Source organism: Lampetra planeri, chromosome 60 (genome assembly GCF_965212315.1).
Source record: "Lampetra planeri chromosome 60, kcLamPlan1.2.h2, whole genome shotgun sequence".
In the NCBI taxonomy this organism is placed as follows: Eukaryota; Metazoa; Chordata; class Hyperoartia; order Petromyzontiformes; family Petromyzontidae; genus Lampetra; species Lampetra planeri.
In genome coordinates, this window is record NC_136166.1 from 2,101,239 (window position 1) to 2,115,287 (window position 14,049).

A 14,049-nucleotide genomic window follows, 5' to 3' on the forward strand; every position below is an offset into this window, starting at 1 on the left:
ATCCAGATAATATTATTGACATTCGCCCATTATTATGTATTTTAGTTTGGGTCCACCATCACAGAGTAGTCGTAGTGTAACTCTAGGGAAGCACACTGGTCGTTTTATTTTCTTAGAGGTTATTGGCACAAAATCAAACGATCAAACGGTGTATTTAAATGGTTTTCTATTAAATGAGTACGCGTTAGTTGAAAGTAAAATGTGTGTATATATATATGACAGTATTTTTATGCCAAAAAAAGACAAACGTTCTAAGCAATTCAATGGGGTTGTTTTTTTGTTATTCCACCATTCAACGCATAATTAAGTTGGTGTTTACACTGTATTTTGTCTCTGGGCCCCCTCAAAGATCGTTGGGGTTCGTGTTAAACGGATGACTCATCAAAATAAGTGGGCATTCATAATGATTGATTGAAACCTAGCTGATGACAGCATTTCCTCAAAAAATAAGGTGTTGTTTCCCCCCCCTCAAATCCCAGCTTCTAGCCCAAATGCACATACAAGCTACCATCAACTTTGGAGCCAATTCACAAGGGTGATGCGTGAGGACTTACAATCCCAGAGTCCACCGGTTCGATCTCCTGGCATGACAAGTTTCTCGTATCAACCCAACCTCTGTCCACCCAGCAGTACAAGCAAGTACAACCCACAGTTGATCGGCAGGCAGGCCGTGCGTGCTGGGGTCGAATGTCGTTTTCCTTTGCGGTGGCATGCGCTGTGACTTCTCCCAGAATTTTCACGCTGTGTGCGCGTGTGAGCACAGATCCGTGAGTCTCCATCCATACGACCACCTCTGTCTGTTCTGTAAGACACGGAGCCATCACTCGCACACTAATTAATCGCCAATTGAGAAGAAAGGGCGTTCAAAATCAAATGTGTGTACGTATGTTGAACTTCTTTCGCACCGTACATAGCCAACCGTGCTAATCGGAGGTGTGGGGGAAGGACAACAAACTAAACACGAAAAGTAGTTCTAAAGAAATTGTTTCAATCTAGATTGTTTAAACGTGCGTAGCTCCAGTGGCTTCCTCATATCAGAATGAAGAGCGTTCCAGACGACCGCAGAAGCACATCTGAAAACGCGCGATGCAGTGATCATCTTTGTTCGATGCCCAGCCAGAAGCCGCCGCGATGATGACCAGAGTTCGCGTGATGGTTTATTCTTCTTGACGAGATCAGCAAGATAGATATTAAATCAAAGGGGTATGTTCAAACAGAACGCGCTTTATCTTTGCATTCCCCCTGAATGTAGACTACGCATCGTTAAAAAAATATACAATTTCTAACGTGTCGTCATTAAAATTGTTAATGTGCATAATTGCCTGAATTATTATGATGCGGTTCGAGCCAAAATTAAATGTTTAAGTCACTAGATGCTTCTTTAGTTGCACGAATCAGGGTACCATAAGGGAATATTTTTGACCCAGCAACAACGCGTTTACTAATTTTCGCACACCCAAAGTCACTTCTGTCATTGGCGAGGGTATCTTGCTGTGACAAGTGACTTGAAGTAGGTGGAAATTCCCGCCAAAGTCCGGTATGGAAAAGGTTCCCTGGCCCCTCCATTAAACCGTTGGTGTTTATACTCTTAGGTTTTTTTTCGGTAAAGTCACGTAGGTAAAAATGAAAATAAATAATTTAAATAATATAAATCATAATAGAAATAAAATAATATTTGATTTCTATTATTTATCAATAATTTTATTTATTTTAATATTTCTATTATTTTTATTATTTATTTATTCCCTTCGTGACTTTCATAATCAACGTTTTTGGGTTTAGATCGCGTTATTTATAAATGTGTCGTAACCCTCCACCACCCGACACGGCCAATCAGTAAAAAAGGGTCACGTTGACAAAGGACAAATAGTTCACTGCTTTAGCCCACCGGTGTGTTGAAGCGTGAAACCACAACATTTACAATTTTTGAGTACGACGTTTCGCTGGTAATTGCATCCAGCATCATCGGGCAATTCGCCAGAATGGTGGTGTTAACTTTCCGACACAATTAATTAAGTTCATTACCTCGAATGTGATGAGGAAAAGAGGAAAGTCTCTGGCCTGGAATTGTACAGGGGCAGGGAGTCGACAGTGCTGATGGATGGCGGAGGGGCGTTCCAGATTTTTACGGGGACAACAGAGGAGAAAAAGCGACAATCACTGACCAGAGTTCGACTGAGGCTTCGATAAAATGCCATGAATATCGGAGGAGAGTGAATGTGGTTTGGAATGACTCTTAATTGTAATCAAAGTAGTCCAAGAATTAACTCTCATGGTAGAGCGATAGCTTAGTGGTTGTTGTGTTTCCAGGCCACAGGTAACATCAGTGGCGAGTGACATCAAAACTGGTCCTTGGCACTTCCCTTCACCGACCTTCACTCACCACAATGGTGAAGAATGATCGTACAACCCCCACATACTGGCACGGTATGGGGAGGCCTTAATTCAACAGTTGATTAACTTGGGAGCTGTAAACTATAATTGTAATGGTATAAGAATTAAAAGGGGTTGCTTTTGGCATGGGTATTGGACATGCAGCACTGACTAAAAAAAATGTAAGCTCACGATATATAATGCGTCTCCTTGTGCAAGAATTATTTTTAACTCGCATAGCCCGTGTGCAGCCACTGCAGGTGCATTCAACGCGATGTTATGAAAATGAGAGCATTTCATCATTTGTGACCCAAAATCGTGAGAATTCCTCGAACCCTAGGAGGAGTAAAATCATTCCATGTAGAACTGGGCTATCCATTTGATCGCTCGATTCATTGGATAAAACAAAAATAAAACCTGTCATTGCACGAAGAGGTCCGATCTCTGTTGCACTTGTGCCGCTGGGTGGGAGGTGATGGACTGGGCATCGTGACGTCATCAGTATCATCAACGTCACGCTGGGCGTGGCTTAAAGGGGGTTTCCAGCCTTGGAGAGGAGTACTATCAAATGGGCCCAAGTAATCGACCGCGCAACAGTAGTCGATCGCAATTCGTATCCAATGAATCCATATAATCAAATAGTCGCCAGTTCTAACTCCATGGCAAGAATGCACGTGACAATCCACCTCCCAGTTTGATAGATTTACATGATTCTGCGTCACAATGTCGACCACAATTCAGTTGTGAATAGTTTTTTTTTCGTCTCCTTTGAATTGTGTCGAATGTTTTTTTGTCTCGTTTTGTCTCGTTCCTTCAATAAGCCAAAAGGATAACATTTGCAGAAACCGTACAGTCATTTGCATACACTGTCATTTGCTCAAATCACGATTCTTTCACGCGCGATTCGATGCAAGTATCGTGAGCGTGAGAATTGATTTTTGTTTGATGGATCATGACATGCCTAGGATGCTGCTGTAATGCAATGGCTAAGCAATTTGGACTTGCAATCCAGGGACCCACCGGCATGATTCCATTTTGTGGCCCGACCGAAGAAACAACGGGGCAAGTTACTTAAAATACCGCCACCTCTGTGCACCCAGTAGTATACAGTTACATGGGTGTAGTGAAAACGTGGGGTTTCCCATACGTCTTCTCTAAAATGCCTGGACAGGGTGGAAGATTAGGCCCATTACCCTCGAGAGCAATGGTTCTTAACCTGGGGTGCACGCTGGCACCCCCTGGCGGTGAGAGATGCCCTTCATGGGAGTAGTGAAACATGGTCAGATTTTTTTTTGTTTCATCAAACCTACGTATTTATTAACATTAATGTTTCACGATTGAGAACCAAAGGGGTGCAAGGCTGCAGTAAAGGTTACGCACCACTGCCCTAAAGGGTCTCTCTAAGAGCTCCCTGTAGTAAAGGCCGTTCGGCAAGCATTGGCGTAAAGCAATTCCCGGGTCGCATCTTTTCTCTCACCCTAACTTGGCTTAACACTTGATGGTAACACTTGATGTTAAGCCACGTTGCATTGCTTCGTGGATTGTTCGTTGCCACTAATTAATCGTTGCAATTGGTTTTGTTGTTGACCGTAGCAAAATGCCCGATTCTCAAACGAAAGGTTGTGAGTTCAATTGCCGGTCTGGAACGGTCGATCCTACAGTGCGGACTGGTTCCCACCATAGAAATGTCGAGTTGACACCGCTGGTTCAGAGCCACCAACAGGGATGAGCCTCATGTATCACTTGCTTAAGCATAGGGCACTTTTGATTTTGAATTTATGTAATCATCAAATAGTTATTGTCAGTTTTACATTGAACAAAGGTTCCCCAGTTCCGTTGTTACGTGTAGGTTTAGCATTGTATAATTATCATAGTCGCCAAATGAAATGAAATGTCTTATATTTTGTATTACAGTATTATATGCGAATAAAATATAAACAATGTCTCAGTAGCCTTCAATCGACATTTGCATGTATGCTGTTGAACTTCTTTCGCACCGTACGTAGCCAAACATGCTAATCGGAGGTGCAGTGTTGAGTCAATGGGTAGTGTTGAGTCAATCGGTAGTGTTGAATCTATGGGAAGTGTTGCGTTTATGGGAAGTGTTGAGTCTATGGGCAGTGTTGAGTCTATTGCCTAATGTTAGTCTATGGGGTAGTGTTAGTCGATGGGGTAGTGTTAGTCTATGGGAAGTGTTGCATCTATGGGTAATGTTGAGTCTATGGGTAGTGTAAGTCTATGGGCAGTATGTATGTATGATGGACTTATTTTGCACCATACGTAGTCAACTGGGCTAATCGGAGGTGCAGTGTTGAGTAAATTGGTAGTATTAGTCTATGGGTAGTGTTGAGTAAATGGGTAGTGTTAGTCTATATGTAGTGTTGAGTTTATGGGCAGTGTTGAGTCTATGGGGAGTGTTGAGTCTATGGGTAGTATTGAGTGTATGGGCAGTGTTGAGTCTATGGGCAATGTTGAGGCTATGGGCAGTGTTGAGTCTATGGGCAGTGTGTATGTTGAACTTCTTTCGCACCGTACGTAGCCAACCGTGCTTCATTGGAGTGGTGGTGTTCAGATCACTGCACCAATCAACCCGGCGTACCAAGTTATGGGCCATCCATTTAGTACGTACACAAAAATCTGTCAAAAGATAGTAGTAGGTTTTTACCCTTTTAAACTGGTACAAAACTGACACCTTTATTCAAGGCATCATGTTTGCAATAACCACAACACAAGTAGTCAAAAAAAGCAAACAAAAAGAAACAACTCTGATAATGATAATAATATGCACTGTCCAAGAAGTTGATTGGTCCACACCCGAGACGTCTTTCTTTAGAGCCTAGTCCCCATTGGTGTTGGACCAGATGACACCAATGGGGACTAGGCTCTAAAGAAAGCCGTCTCGGGTGTGGACCAATCAACTTCAAGGACAGTGCATATTATTATCATTATCAGAGTTGCTTCTTTTTGTTTGCTTTTTTTGACTACTTGTGTTGTGGTTATTGCAAACATGATGCCTTGAATAAAGGTGTCAGTTTTGTACCAGTTTAAAAGGGTAAAAACCTACTACTATATTTTGCCACTGGTAAAAGAGATCTCATAGTGTAAATCTGTCAAAACTTGACAACTCCCCCCTCCCTGTACGCACACGAACTTTTTACACCCCCCCCCCCCCCCGAATTATATAGGACGGCCGATATATAATCCACGCAGAAACAATCAAGGATTAATAATATTAACGTGTTTATGCAAACAGTCCACTGCCGGACTATCTAACTCATTTGAAGACCAATGTAGACAAATTACACTATGTAACACAAGTATACAAAATGGCTATTATTCCCCACAAACTTTGCTTTTGTGACCAGGACAGTGATATTTTTAAATTTACCTATTTTGAATGAGAAAATGGGCAAATTTATGTCTTTTCATACTCTTTGGTTCTTTCGGTAAAGTCACGTAGGTATAAAATAAAATAAGTTAAAGTACGACGTTTCAGGTGCAAAACAAGCGTCCGTCATCAGATGGGACAACCACAGCAAGAAGCAACTGCTGAGGTGGGCAAACGAGGTGCTTGTGTAGTGTTGTATATATTGACGAATAAACTTCTTATGAGGCAACACGATATTTTATTGCCTTTGCTACACGGTCCCTAACACAAAGGGTATATCGGTCCCTTTGTAATAAAAGACTCGGACGCTTCTCTCTGTCCTGTGTCCATTATTTGGGTTCGATCTCTTTTCCCTCACGGCACTCCCCTATATACTCTCCGCTCTGCAGCCCCAGGCTGCTGTCGCTCACGTAGCCCAACTCCCTCCTAGCAGACCCGCTGCTGTCTCGTCGCGCAGACCCCTGCTGCCCAACTCCTCCCTTGCAGACCCGCTGCTCTCTGCAGCCTCCTCGCTGCTCCTGCTGCCCGGGGGTCGGTCACCGTTGGCCGACGGTGCCGATCCTCGTGGCCCGGGTGTGTGGCGATCTCGCCACTCTCTCTCTCTCACCCTTCGCCCTGCGTGGCCTCACACTTTCCCAGTCTCCGATCACTTCCCACTGCTTCCGGTTACCCCCCTTATAGACCTCTACCCTCTCCCCCACGTGACGTAACTCCTCCCCCCATGACGTCACTTCCGGAAGGTCGTTTACGCCCGCATTACACCACCCTCCCCCGTAGAGAAAACCCTGCCGACCTCGACTGAACACAACTCCAATAAGCAATGCGAGCGAACACGACCGAATACGAAAAAGGACACAGAACACACCATAATATACCGAAAGAACAAGAACACAACACAATAATTAACGAAATGTGAGGGATTTCGAGCGGGTGCGGGTCGCCAGGCCGTCCCGGACGGTCGGTGGCCCTCCCGCCGAGCGGGAACGTGGCAGGGTTTTAAGAGCGACAGGCTGAAGTTCGTCTGTCGCTATTGGAAGCCTGGCAACGTCCCGGTCCCCTATTCTCGAAGGCGCAGCATCAGAGGCGTCCCGCAATCGTGTCCGCGGCGGGGTTGGAAGGGCTGCGGGCCTCAAGGGTTCCGCAGCCGTGGTAGGCACACCCCGAGCTGAGTCTTCTTTCCCCTGCCGCGTCACGGCCGGCTCGTCTGTGAAAGGCACGACAGGCGCTCTAGCAAAGTCAGCAGGCACAGGCAAGGGCGAGTCGGCAGCAACAGACCCCGGCAAGGCAACCTCAGGAGATGACGCATCCGGTCGAGGGGCCACGTATGGTTTCAACCGAGATGTATGGACGAACCAACGCCGAGAACCAAACCGAACACGCGCCAACTGCGGGTTGGGAACCTCGATGAGGCGAACCGGCCCTTGCCATGGCTTATGTAACTTAGGAGAGGTACCTGGCCGCACCTGTGGACAATGGAGCCAGGCCAGGTCCCCCGTTTTCCAGGGGCATTCCCCTTTCGAACGTCGCACACACCGCTCGTTCCGAGCCTGGGCTTTGGCCGTAGCCATGCGAGCCCCTACCCGCGCCTCAGTAACTCGGCGAACGGTGTCCTGAATATAATCAGGAAGAGGCTTGACAGGTCCCCTCGCTCCGGTTCCCAACTGTTCATTAATCGGCGGTACGTTTTCACGACCGTACATTAGAAAAAACGGCGAATATCCTGTAGCCGCATGCGGCGTCATCCGGTACGCTGAAAGCACCCCAGGGATATGCAAATCCCAATCCAATTGTTTTTCACTAACCGTATGGCACAACATGGCGGACAGGGTCCGATTAAGCCGTTCCACCATACCATCCATTTGTGGGTGGTAGGGAGATGTCCGTATTTTTTTTGTACCCAGAGCTGCACACACCTCCCCCAACAATTTAGAGGAAAAATTCCGGCCTTGGTCTGTAAGGAGCCTCTCCGGCGCCCCTTTGTCCATAACATACCCAAATAGAAAGGCGTCTGTGATAGACGCCGCTGACTGGTCAGGCAAGGGCCAGGCCATCGGCCAGCGGGAGAGGTACTCCACCCCTACCAGCAAATATTTATTTCCCCTAGCGGATGGCGGAAAGGGTCCCAAAATATCTAACGCCACCAACTCATTAACTCGAGACACCTGAATAGATTGTATCGGCGGCACATATGGATGTTTAGGTGGCTTACGGCGGGCACAATCGGGACACGCGCGAACGTGCCCGACGACATCCGTCGTCATGCCGTGCCAATAGTAGTCTCGCTGCAGCGTCAATAGCGTCTTCTGCACCCCCAGATGTAAAAGCGTGTCACAATGCAGAGTCCTAATTAATTCGTACCGCAATGATGCCGGTACAACAAGACGCCAGCGTTCCTGCATCCCTTCCCTCCACATCAGCAAGCCATCACGGAGAGCGGTTTCCGGCACGCCTCCCGCACAGAGGCTCCCACTCCCCTTCACAGGCCGCTTACGTAACGTTACCAAAGAATAATCCAACATTTGTTCCCGAATCCACACAGACCTCGGGAGATGTAGAATGCCATCAGCCGGTCCCCCATCAGCCGGCCCCGCATCAGCCGGCCCCGGCTCAAGCGGAGCTTCAGGCACTTCGACTGCCAGCGCGACAGGCTGAGGGGGGTGCTGAATCGGGCCACACCTATGCGTCCCCGATGCACACGCGCAAGGGGATCGCTGCGGCAGCCTGGAAAGTGCGTCCGCATTAGCGTGACGCACTCCCTTCCGATGGTGAATTTGGAAGGAAAATTCTTGCAGCGTGTCCAACCACCGTGCCGCATGATCCGTGCGAACAATAAACGAACGACCGTACAGATACGGTCGAAATTGGCGGAGAAAAAAAACAATAGCCAAAAGTTCCCTGCGAGTGACGCAGTAGCGGGTTTCAGCGGGAGACAAAACCCGGCTACCATATGCCACCACGCGTTCCACACCACCTTTGGACTGAGATAACACCGCCCCAATGCCCGTGTCACTCGCGTCCGTATCCAGAATGAAGGGATGTGCAAAATCCGGATAATCCAACGTCAGTGCCGTAGCCAATAGATCGCGTAGGCCTCGAAACGCCGCCTCCTCTGGCAGTCCCCAAGCAAATTTGTGTCCTTTACCCATCAGGAGATGCAAAGGCCTCGCGATCGTAGCAAAATTTGGAACAAACCTCCAAAAATATGAGGCGAACCCCAAAAACCGACGCACATCCCCCACCGTGGCAGGGGTTGGCCAGTCACGGACGCACGCAGTTTTGTCCGGATCTGTGGCCACCCCGTCCGCACTGACGATGTGCCCCAAATAACGCACGGAGTGTTGCAGTAGGTGACATTTCTTAGGCTTAAATTTCAAATTAGCAGAACGCATCCTGATGAACACAGCCTCCAACCGCGATAAATGCTCGTCAAATGTGCGGCTGAAGACGATAATATCGTCCAAATATATAAGACATGTCTCCCACTGCAACCCCGTTAATACCAACTCCATCAACCTCTGAAAAGTGGCAGGGGCCGCATTCAGCCCCATCGGAAGACAGTTAAATTGGAATAACCCCTGCGGCGTACGGAAAGCAGTCTTTTCTCGCGAGGACTCGTCAAGGGGAAGTTGCCAGAAGCCCGAAGAGAGATCTAGCATTGAAAAGAACTTCGCCCCCGACAAGGCATCGAGAGAGTCGTCCATACGCGGCAGGGGATACGCATCTGCCACCGACACTTTATTTAATTTACGAAAGTCTACACAAAATCGCAATTTGCCATCTTTCTTCTTGACCAAAACAACAGGTGCGCCCCATGGGCTGTTAGACGGAGATATTATGTCCGCAGCCAACATGTCATCCACTGCCCCTCGAACATGCTCTCGCTCAGCCGGACTCATCCGATGCGAGTTCAACCGAATAGGGGCAGCGTCCCCTGTGTCAATATGATGGTAAAGCAACGAGGTGCGTCCTAAGTCCAAATCGTCGGAGCTAAACACATCAGAATAGCTCGATAATAATTTACGAATCGCACAACGTTGCTCCCCGGACAGAGCTGAATTCTCCCCACACAATTCAGCAATCCAGCGGTCATCTGCAGCTCCGGGGCCCGAAACACCTCCAACAAACCCCCGGCCGGACAGATCATAATGAGCTGTAAACGCAGTAGTGGCATGTGCCACAACGGTACCCGCCGGCACACACACGCTTTCGGCACTCGCGTTAAGCACCTGCAAAAACGGCTGCTGGTCTGGCCGAACAATAGTTTGTGCCCCAACCAGCGCCGATCCACCCGTGATGGTGGCGGACGGCGACAACAAAACCCCAATCGCTCCTTGACGACCAGGTACAGGCTTCCGATAACGCAAAGGAATGAGAATCTGTGAGCCAGGTGGAATATCAACAGACACTTCGGACAACGCCTGCACCTGTGCGACAGGAGCAGGTCGCCCCCAGGGCGACGGCAAAAACGCAATTTTACGGCCTTCCGGTAATTGAATGCAGTTCTCATTAATTCTAATTAGAATGGGCATTTTGGCCAGAAAATCGGTCCCTAATAAACAAGGAACCGCAAGAGACCTCGAAATTAACACAATTCCCGAGGCCGACACTCCCCCGATAGCGATTGTAGCGTACACCTGGCCCACAATGCCCATGCTACCCCCGTTCGCGGTGACGCAGGAAGCGTAAGCCGGACTCACGGCCTCTGGTGGGATGTTCAAGAGATGGAATATTACATCCGAAATAATGGTCGCGGACGCTCCGGAATCTACCAAAATCCGTACGTCCACCCCTTGCATCGACCCAGGTACGGTGGACGAACCGGTAGCGGCCGCGACGACCCGCCGAGCCAACTTACGCCACTGCGTTACCGAACGACAAGGCGCAGTCAATGGCCTCCCGTTATTAACAACACCCGGATCGCATGACAACGGTGATGAGTGAGGTGTCAAGCCTTGCCGGGTGTCTGGTGCGCACCGACTTGCCTGTGCTGGCGAATCTTTTCTTGGAGCGGCCGCTGTCGAGGCCTCCTCCTGGGGCGGACCCGGGACGCGGGCCCAGCAGTCCCTGGCATAATGGCCCTTACGCCCGCAGCGGAAACAGTCGATGTTGTTGCGCCCTGCTGCGGGCGCCCCGTCCCGAAGCGGCCGTGTCGGCGTCGCAGCCCGCGGCCCCGGCCACGGAGCAGCGGCAGCCGACAGCTCCTGCGGGCTCCTGTCGTCCGGCACATAAACTGCCTTCTTGGGGTCCCAACCCACGGCTCCCCCTTCGACGATGGGCCCCCCCGTCCACGCCGTAACTTGCTTCCACCGGCGCAGGTTGAACTGGGCGTCCAGACACTTAGCCGCAGCCCGGGATGTGAGCTTCTCGTGACCGCACACCGGCATGGGAATGCCGAGATCCCGGGACAACTTCAGCATCTTCCCCAGGATGAGAGGTTCCAACAGGTCAGGCTCCATCTCCGGGTATGCGGCCATTGCCAGCTCCAGTACCGCGCCCCTATACGCCACCGGAGACTCCTCGGGTGCGCGTTGTCGTTGCACAAACCGGCGATGAACATCATCCGGCGGCTCGTAAGCGTCTGCCATTTCGTCGAACACACCACGCAATGTTTTCTTCTTCGCGGCTTTTATAGAGCGAAAGAATCGAACGGACTCGTCATCAAGGAGAGTCGGAAGAACTTCTAATGCCTCGGCGTCAGTCCACCTCACCGAGCGTACCGCTGCCAAAAATCTGCAGGCGAACGCACTCCAATCGCCCCCGATGGAGAATTCCTTGACAGTGGTTAAGTGACGACTGCGACTCCTTGGCGCGCTCCCTCCAGCCGCTGACTCATCCGGTGGTATGTTCAACATGGCGTCGCACCGTGGATGGCGGCCTTCCGTCGCGGAGGGCCCAAAATGGCGGCTTCCCGCCTTTCGTCGTGCGCCACGCCCAAGATGGCGTCTTCGTGCCGCGTGGCTGATGGCGTCGACATCGAAGACAACCCGGGCTCCTGCGGACCACCAACATCTCCTTCCGACGCCGCCCTCGGCGTAACGAGCTCACACAACTGTGCAAGTACGTTCTTGAGAGTTTCAAGTTGCTCCGCCATCTGACTCCATCTTAAATCCGCGTCCTTTGGTGCAGACTGGTCCGCCGACGCGGCAACATCTTGGACCCCCGGACCCGCACTCGTCCCAGCACGGATCTCCTCCTCTGCCGGAGTCGGGTCCACCGCAGGAGGAAGGTCATCGTCGTCGGAAGATGAAGCCGATGCCGGAGACGGAATATTCTTTTTTCTCAGTTGTTTAGCCATGCCGTTACACTTTTGACACCAGTGTAATAAAAGACTCGGACGCTTCTCTCTGTCCTGTGTCCTTTATTTGGGTTCGATCTCTTTTCCCTCACGGCACTCCCCTATATACTCTCCGCTCTGCAGCCCCAGGCTGCTGTCGCTCACATAGCCCAACTCCCTCCTAGCAGACCCGCTGCTGTCTCGTCGCGCAGACCCCTGCTGCCCAACTCCTCCCTTGCAGACCCGCTGCTCTCTGCAGCCTCCTCGCTGCTCCTGCTGCCCGGGGGTCGGTCACCGTTGGCCGACGATGCCGATCCTCGTGGCCCGGGTGTGTGGCGATCTCGCCACTCTCTCTCTCTCACCCTTCGCCCTGCGTGGCCTCACACTTTCCCAGTCTCTGATCACTCCCCACTGCTTCCGGTTACCCCCCTTATAGACCTCTACCCTCTCCCCCACGTGACGTAACTCCTCCCCCCATGACGTCACTTCCGGAAGGTCGTTTACGCCCGCATTACACCTTTACCCGATACCTCGGGAGGTATGGCCTCCGGACTATACGGGACCTATCACTGGGTAACCTGTTCCCTATCGTGCTCCGGCTGGGACCTAGGGGAAGCTATCTGACCCGACCTCCTAGTCCGTGGGTCCTGACCACTGCCTCACTGAGCTCCGGCCCTTAGAAGGACAGCGGAGCTTGGGGTCCAGGGTTCTATTCTCCAGTCCGGTCTTCAGTCTTCAGCGTGTAGATAACTGAGCCAGAGCTCTGAGTGCTCTGGCTTATATACGCGTTTGTGGTTTGCCCTGCCCTAGCCACGCCTTCCTTCTGAAACATTCTGGACCATCCTGGAAGGTGACATCATTCCCCCGGTTCCCCCCCACCCGGGGGCCTGGGGAATGTGTCCTAGGATCCGTTTACTGGGATCTGCCGTTGGCCCCTGTCTGGCCCATGGACATTTGCCTAGGCGTGGTAACGCTTCTGCCCCCTATTGACAATAAGGGAAACTACCGGCTTGCAGAATGGTAAGTGACAATCACCCCTACACTTGTATCACGAGGCTATATAGGTAAGAAAGGGGGGGGGCGAAGCCAGGAAGGAGAGATAGGGAGGGTGGGGGTGTGGGGTCGGGGGGATGGGGTGCTGCAAGCAACGAAGCAACCATGGCAAGATGCCGGGGCTGGGAAGTAAGCGGGGCTGGGAGCAGCAGGCTGAAGAAAATGGAGATGCTGATATGAAAGCAAACCATAAAGCAGTTAAGATTTTACCTGGTTGATAACATCCTTCCAATGATTGCTCAATTTGTATCCATCTTCTCGGTTGAAGTTATGTCTATGTTTGTATATCTGGATGGCTTCATGGACAAACCTTTGATAGTAGCCAGAAGGTTTGCAGAGTACCTTGGTCTCGGAAAAAACAATATCATGAGAGCCCACAGCGTTATAGCAATGGTCAGCCACGGCGGATGTATTAGTCCTGCCGTGTTCCAGATATGCCTTGTGCTCGCGAACACGGTCCGACACATGCCGTTTCGTTTCCCCAATGTAACAATCACCATAGGTGCAACTTAGTTTGTAGACTCCCCGATATTGCATGTCATGAATGACATCCTTCACCAATGGGATTAGATCACGGATTTTGTGTACGGTACTGAAACGGACCTGGATCTTCTGTTTGTTTAAGATTTAGGAAATATTTTTGGTAACGCCTTATATGTATGGTAATGTGATGGTTTTGATCGGTATCCCAGGGGGTTGTTTCTGCATGGTTGGAGAAACATATTTGCGGATAATGCTGTCCGAATATCCATTCATCTTAAGGGCCTGGTGTACGTGTTCCAGTTCACTGGCTAGGTGGTGTTGGTCAGAAATGCAGTGGGCCCTATGGTGTAGTGTTTTGATGAGGGAATTCTTCTGTGCCGGATGGTGGTGGGAATCAGGTTTCAGGTAGGAATCTGTGTGGGTGGCTTTCCTGTAGACAGGAAAGCAGCACCCCATCCCCCCGACCCCACACCCCCAC